General features: G+C 43.6%; 1 long non-coding RNA gene across 1 annotated transcript in view; it reads right to left on the reverse strand.

Moving 5' to 3' along the window:
- LOC112470122 overlaps nt 1-7,331 on the reverse strand; it is a 57,021-nt gene extending 49,690 nt beyond the window's left edge. Inside the window, exon 1 of the long non-coding RNA XR_003042834.1 lies at nt 7,076-7,331. This is a non-coding gene — a long non-coding RNA (uncharacterized LOC112470122). The remainder of the gene's footprint in view (nt 1-7,075) is intronic.
- Between the last annotated feature and the right edge of the window lie 434 nt (nt 7,332-7,765).

The following is a 7,765-nucleotide window of genomic DNA, read 5'->3' on the forward strand; positions in this document are numbered from 1 at the left end:
AAAGAAAGAAAGAAAGAAAGAAAGAAAGAAAGAAAGAAAGAAAGAAAGAAAGAAAGAAAGAAAGAAAGAAAGAAAGAAAGAAAGAAAAGAAAGAAAGGAAAGAAAAGATACTACCCTAAACAGAATATTCATGTCAGTTACCATAAATAGAAGGTTACATTAACCACGATGCAAAGAAAATAACGTTGTTAAAATCTAGCTAGGCAAGGCTGCTTGCTTAGAACTGTGAGTGAGAAACAAAGTAGGGATGGAGGAAGGCTGGGAAAGAAACTCACAGAGGAAGCAGGGGCGTTATTGGTAGTGGTCTAGATCAGTGCTAAAAACATGCTCCCATCAGTTACCATAAATAGAAGGTTACATTAACCACGATGCAAAGAAAATAACGTTGTTAAAATCTAGCTAGGCAAGGCTGCTTGCTTAGAACTGTGAGTGAGAAACAAAGTAGGGATGGAGGAAGGCTGGGAAAGAAACTCACAGAGGAAGCAGGGGCGTTATTGGTAGTGGTCTAGATCAGTGCTAAAAACATGCTCCCAAAAGCTGAGATGTTCCCCTTGACGTAAACAGGAGGGCTGAAGTGTAATTAAAATTCATCAATTACTTTCATGTGAGTTAATATTATTTGAGAATTGCTCTAGAAAACAAACTTAAGAAACACAGCAACCAAATGAAAAGTGTTCTCCCTGTTTGGTTCCCCATTCAAACAAAACAACTGAAAAAAAAGACAGGACTATCAGGGGAGTCTGACGGTAGACCAGATGGCCCCAGGAATCAAGGGTTGTCTTGCTAGGAGATGAGGCATTGGCATTGTGGCAGCATAAGAAAATGTCTTTTTTTTTTTTATTTTTAAGCAATGCAGGGGTAAAATGACAAGATAACTGAATTTGCTTTAAAATATTTCAGCAAAAGAGAAAAATAAAGGATAGAGCAAATGTGGCGAAATCTTGATAGTTGCGAATCCAGGTGATGGGTTTTTGAAGGTTCACTGTACTATTCCCTCTACTATAAACTGTTTGAAAATCTGCGAAATTAAAAAGGAAACACAAAAAATTTAACAGGAAGACCCCCTGATCACTGGCCACCATGGCTTATAAAGCCCATGTCATTTTGAGAAGGTGAAGGACTCTCATCTGAGAGTCAAACCCCAATTTCTATGCACTTTAATGAACATTTTATATACCAGAAATTTGACCATTTTGAATTACTGTAAGCCAGACTCTACAAAAATAAATAAAAATAATGATGGAAATCCATACGTAATGACGGGGAAGGTGTCCAAGACAGATTCCTGAGTGGGAAAACATGCGGTAGGAGAGTGTGTCTGGCCCAGTCCCACTCACGTAAAGCTGTAAAGGAAACCACCCCCCACGAGTCTATAGGCCTAGAGGGAGTCTGGAAGCCGGGACGCTAAGCAGAGTTGTCTCAGGATGGGGAGGGTCTGCTGGCCTCTGCTTTCATCTTTTTGCTTGTCTGTACTGTATAAGATTTTATCTTTTACAGTTGACTAGATAATATTCCCATAATCAGACAAAAGGCTATTACGATTTTGAGGAACAAAGAAGAAGTCGGGAAAACATTTCTATCTATAAAACGAAATTATTTAAATATATACAAGGCTGCTTAACAGAAAATTAAATTTCCGTTATTACCACCGTTGCCTGTGACACTGCACATTCGCTGTCGGTGTCTGGAGAAGGTGCTAGAACAGACCTCCTGTAAGCTGATCTCAACACAGGGGACTTTGAGTGAGTCTTAGGGAAGCGTGTCAGGTTTCCTTGACTTCACCACTTTGCTCATGCATGGCCCCCCTTCCTGGGGTGCTCTCTTCACTCTTCTATGGTTCCTTGTCCCCTTCCTCTCTGGCTCGGCTCCAGGAGCCCTGCTCTGAAGCCCCAGCCCACCTCTCCTCACAGAGCCCCAGCACGCATGAGCCGGGCTTCTCCTTTGGCAGATGGCAATCTCCAGTCCATGTGCAGGCACCAGTCTCCCGCCCATAGTATTTGAGAGCCAGGTCTTCATGGTGGGAAGGCCCTGCACACCCCGCTGGGAGCAGGGCACAGAGTGGAGAGCAACCTAGACCTGCTTCCCTGTCCCTGCTCTTCTCATTTGAGTGACCTGGGGAACTTACTGACCTTCCAAAGCTTCAATTTTCACAGCTGTAAAATGGGAATAAATGAAACTAATAACTACATACCGCCTTGGGAAATTAAATGAGATGATGCATATAGAGAGTTGGTAATATACAAGGGATTCCAATAAAAAGTAGTTATTAATGTTATTGGTACTGCATAAAAGTTTAATGATAATGATGATAGTATTAAGGACTTCGTTATCTTTCAAAAATCACTGGTATCTATTCATTCTGTTATTTGCAAGAATTTCCTAAGGAAATAATCAGAAATGTGTTCAAAAAATGCATGAAAAGGGTGTTCACAGTGCGGAACGGCGCACATGGGAAACTGTCTCCCCCGTTCGCCACGCAGCTACCAAAAGTGACAAAGTATGTACAGCGATGCAGGAAATGCCCGGTTTCGGCCAAACTGAAAAATCTAGCACCACAAGAGCAGAATCTGTTTTCATCAAAAAAAAAGTAGATATATGAGTGTGTGTGTATATATATTTATATTTATACATATGATACATACAGACACACACATGCGGAAAGAGAGGGAGATCTATCAAGAGAGAGAAACAGAGATCCCAAAAACCTCTAAAGAGAATTACTCCAAAAATGGTAACAGTGGTTATCGCTGGATTAAGGGATTGCAGGTGACTTTTTTTGTTTCCTCCTTTTCGTGTATTCGAATTTACTAATTTTTTCTAAAAGTAGCCTATATTACTTGTGTGACGTGTCTGTTATTTTTTAACTCTCTCCCCCACCGCAACCAACAATCATGTCCCTCTCCAAGAGTTAATGATAACAGGCTGTTCCCAGGCCCCCGCGCTTGGGCTTCAAGAGCCTCCAAGGTCACTCAGCTGCCCCCCCATCAACCCTTAGTGCCCATGTGGAAGAGCCTGGTATGAATGGACACGGTGGGTGAACAATTAGCCAGCTCTGGGCAGAGAAACTGCCTCCCAGAAGGCTCACACAGGAACCATAACCTTGGGAATCAATAGGAATGCTCTCGAATTCCCAGAAGCAGGGTCAACTAGAAAACTCAGTACTCAGGAATCGTCACCTCCTCCAGCATGTAATCTGACGGGCTGGATCCGAGGGTCCAGAAAGGGGACAAGCAGATAGGAAGGGACAAGTTTGGAAGACTGGACCCATTTAATCCTCTCTCTCCCGCTCCCCCTCCTCCCCAACTCCTTACCCTCCCAACCCAGCTCTCGCCACTCTCTGTGGGCTCCTCCCCAATCTGTGCCACAACCCTAGTCACCACTGTGGAATTTTCTTCTCTTCAAAAAAATCTAGTCTCTTTTAAGACTCTTCCAGACAGATGACATGGTAAAATGTCAGAAATGAAAATATCATTTTACTCTCACACTTTCCAGTTGAGGCAACTGGTTCAAAGAGATTAATCAACGTGTACAAAATCTCACACCCAGTAGGGGCAGAAGCCAAGATAAGAACTCAGATGCCTTTACTCCTACGCCAGGGTGATTTCATCCTCCAACATTCTACTTCCTGCCATTGACTGAAAGAAAGCCCAGTGTCATGCTTAAGAACATGGGCTCTAAGGCCGAATCCCTGGGCTCAAATTCCAGCTCTGGCACATACCGCCCGTGTGGTCTTGGGTGTCCCAGTTTTCTTATCAGGAAAATGGATATTATAATAGTAACTACAACATGGGTTTGTGTAAAAATGAAATGAGTTAAAGTATATTTAGAATAGGGCCTAGCACATGGTCAATGTTATGTAAGGCTCTGCTATTTTGATCATTTTGTCAGCCAATTAGTTGTGTCTATGGGAAAAGGTCAGAAAAAGGCAGAGATAAACCATGTGAGTGAGCAGACGAAGCGCAAGATCTTCTTAGAAAGCAAGAGCCCTGCACCTCCATCTTCCTTGGGAACGTGGTACGGCCCAGGCCATCTGTCATTCATACCTGAAATATTCACTGAGCCAACAGAACAGAGTTCAGGAGCAGATGCTCACGTATACGGTTACCCGGTTTACAATAAAGGTGAATTTGCCGTGCCCGGAGGAAAGATGACCCACACATACTGCAGGGCCAAACTGGACGTCCACATAAAGAAGAAATGAATAGTTACCCCAACCTCAGACCATACACAAAAGTCAATCCTAGGTGGAACGTAGGCCTAAACGTGCAAGTTAAACCGTGAAGCTTCTGGAAAATAACATAAGAGGGTGTCCTCATAGCCTTAGGATAAGTAAAATTTTCTTAACAGGATATAAAAAGCAATGGTCATAAAGGAAATTTCTGACAAACTGGACTTCATTAAAATTAAGAATTTCTGTGCAATTAAAAAATTAAAATTTTAAAAACAATATAGGAAATAATATTCAACAGGAAAAATTCCTGTGACAATTCAGTCTTTTATCATTAGCACCTATAAAAATGTGCTTCCTCAAAAAAAAAAAGAACTTCTGTTAAACCAAGGCACTATGAAAAGTCAGAAAGCAAGCCTAATTAATTCATATCCAGAATATATGAAGAACTCCTGTAACACAATAAGAAAAATATCAGCAACTCAATTTAAAAAGGGCGAAAGACTTTAACAGGTACTTCGCCAAAAAAAGGATGTCCAAATGGCCAACACGCATAAAAAAAAAGTGTTCAACATAAATAACTATAGAAATACACACTTAAATCACAATAATAAACAACTACACATCCACCAGAACAGTTAAAAAAATAATAATAATGCCAAGTCTTGACAAGGATGTGGAGCTTCTGGAACTCTCTCTCCTATGTTGCTGCTGGAAATATGAATTGGCACAAGTACACTGGGGGGGAAAATGGCAAGATTTTTTAAAGCTGAACATATATGTAACCTTATAATCAAGCAAACCTACTCTTAGGTATATACTGAACGAAGATGTGTTCACAAAGATGTGTTCCAAAATACAAGAATGCCCACCGCAGCATTATGGCACAACTAGAAAAAAACTAAATATACATCCGCAGTAGAATGAATACATACGTTGAGTAGTAGTCATACCATCGAATACAGATAGCAATAAGGATGCCACAGAAAGGGAGCTGTGCAGACAGCCAGAGTTCTGGAATGGTACACCCACCCCCAGGCAGCTGCCGGACACTCCATCCCCAGGCAGAAAACGAGAGAGCAGAGAGAGGCTAATGAACCTGGGAATGCTACAGGAAGGACCACAGAGGAAGGGGCAGGACAAAGAAAGAAAGCAGGGGACTCGGGAGTTGTCTTGGGATGGCTTCCTTCCTGCCAAAAAGCAGAGCTCTGGATCTGGATCTAACAGCCCTGACAAGCCACCTTTGATCCCCTCACAATCTCGCACGTGTGCACCTCCAGGGAACCCGACAAAACTCTGCGCAAAGCTTGTCAAAACAAGGAGGGATGAGGCAGGCATTTGAGGGGAGTTTAGTGTGTGTGTGTGTGTGTGTGTGTGTGTGTGTGTGTGTGTGTGTGTGTGTGTGTGTGTGTGTGTTAAGATATCTGGTACTGTATGTCATTAACAACCAAGTAGTAATTAAGATTTAAAAGTGAGACAAGAAGCCAGGAGACAGAGAACACAGGAGTACTAGGGCCACACCAGCAGCAGGACGGAGGGGGTCTGCCCACCTGTGGCCCTTCCAGTGGTGCCCTGGGGATGGTGAAGTCACTAACTCATGAGACAGACAGGAGCTCACATTGCTGCTTATCCCTTCAATTTTATCTGAGCCACGGTAATATCCTACCCATAGCCAGAGAGAACAGTTGGAGGCTCACAGTTATGGCTTCAAATCCTGGCCCTGCCACTTACCAGGTGAGGAAGCTCAGGTACACTACTCAAGTCCTCTGAGCCTCAGTTTCCTCGCTATGAATCGGGGAAGAACGCCTACCTCCCCCAGCTCACGCAGTAGTGCAGATTAAATGGGAAGCACAGCTCAACACAAAGCAGGCGCCTGAAAACAACTCACATTTACCCGACTTTTCTATGTGCCAGGCACTATCTCCTTCGCACATATCGTTTCATCTAATTCTTGTCACTAATGGCTCTGGAACCCACTTTTCTGGCAGATGAGATTAGACAATGTAATAATCGCTGATCTCATAATCTTAGTCATACAGCTAGAGGCAGCATTTGAACTCGGGCTTTAAACTTTGGAGCACAGGCTCCTTCAATATGTGAGAGCTGTTAAGTCTTCATTTCTGTCAACTTGAATAATTAGCAAACTGTGATTTGGGCACAGACGGAGAGCCTGATGGGAAGACCAACTCTCCGGACACAACAGAGAGACGGATGCAAGGCAGGTGGCCTTTTCTCCACTGGGCAGAGACAGCACCAAGGAGCCCTTCACTCCAGGGGCCTCTCCCACCCCCTCCTCGATTAACTGCTCTGCCCACACTGGCTGGTCTGTCTTCACCTCCCTGACAGACTGCCAGTTTCCTGAGGTTAAGTCATCCCAGCCACACCCTCGGCCCCAGGTTAGCAATTTGGGTGTCCTTTTGGATACAGATTATCATTTCTGACTCCTCTGGAGGGATTAATAAAGTCTTGTAATTATGAGATTTTAATCTCTTTTTAAAAATATAATACACATACTCGGCATGCGCTTACACATGGATGGCTAGATACTTTCCAATGACTACTGCCAAGATTCTAGTTTTTGCTTTAGTCATCTCCCAGCTGAACTGCTGTAATTTGCTCTTGGCCGGTTCTCCATCTATCAGATCATTTGTTCTCTTCAAAATTTGGCCTCGAATTTAAGCATCAACTCTTCCCGGGCCTCTCAGTTACCACTGCCTGCTCACCTGTTGGGGTCACAGGCCCCCAGCTGCTGTCCCAGTTTGAAGGACTTCTCATATTAGTCTCTTAGAAATATGGCTCAACCAGCCTACTTCAATATTCCCCATACCCTGATGCCACTAAATTATTGTTGATGTCATCTTGTCACCCAGAGCAGTTTTTCCATAATCAAGTCTTCAAACCACTTACCTCCCACCTTCCCAACAGAAATATCAGCCATGCTCACTCTCCCTTCACCAGAGATACTCTCTGTGTGTTCAAATCCCCTTAGCCCGCCTGTTACTTTGGCAATCATTTAAGCTTGAAAGCATGATACATGGCTGAAACTATTGCTTAACAAAGCAATAAATCATGTCATCTTACATCATTCCCCTGATCCCATGCCTCAGGCTGCCGGACTCCGCTGCAGACTGTGGATCCTATCTTTAAGGCAAGAACGACGGAATTTCTGCCTTTTGTTTTGTTTTCCCAAAGAAATTTAACATTTCCTGTTATGGGGCGAGTGCTTTCCTATGTTTGCCTAGCGCTCGTTCCTGCCTGCCTTTATTTCTGGCGTCCAAATGTAAATAGCTAACCAGAAAGACTGCAAGATGTATTAGTTTGCTAGGATTGCCATAACCAACTGCTACACACTTGGTGGCTTCAAACGGCAGACATTTATCCTCTCAAAATTCTGGAAGCCAGAAGCCCAAACTCAAGGTGTCCGCTAGCTCATGCTCCCTCCAACGGCTCTAGAGGGAAACCATCCTTTGCTCCTGCCAGCTTTGGGGTCCTCCGGTGTTCCCCAACTCGCAGCTGCATCTCTCCTTACCCCTCTTCCTATCCAGACACCAGCCATTGGACGTAGGGCTCATACTAAACCCAAGATGATGTCCCCTC

Source organism: Pteropus alecto, unplaced genomic scaffold (genome assembly GCF_000325575.1).
Source record: "Pteropus alecto unplaced genomic scaffold, ASM32557v1 scaffold177, whole genome shotgun sequence".
Lineage (NCBI taxonomy): Eukaryota > Metazoa > Chordata > Mammalia > Chiroptera > Pteropodidae > Pteropus > Pteropus alecto.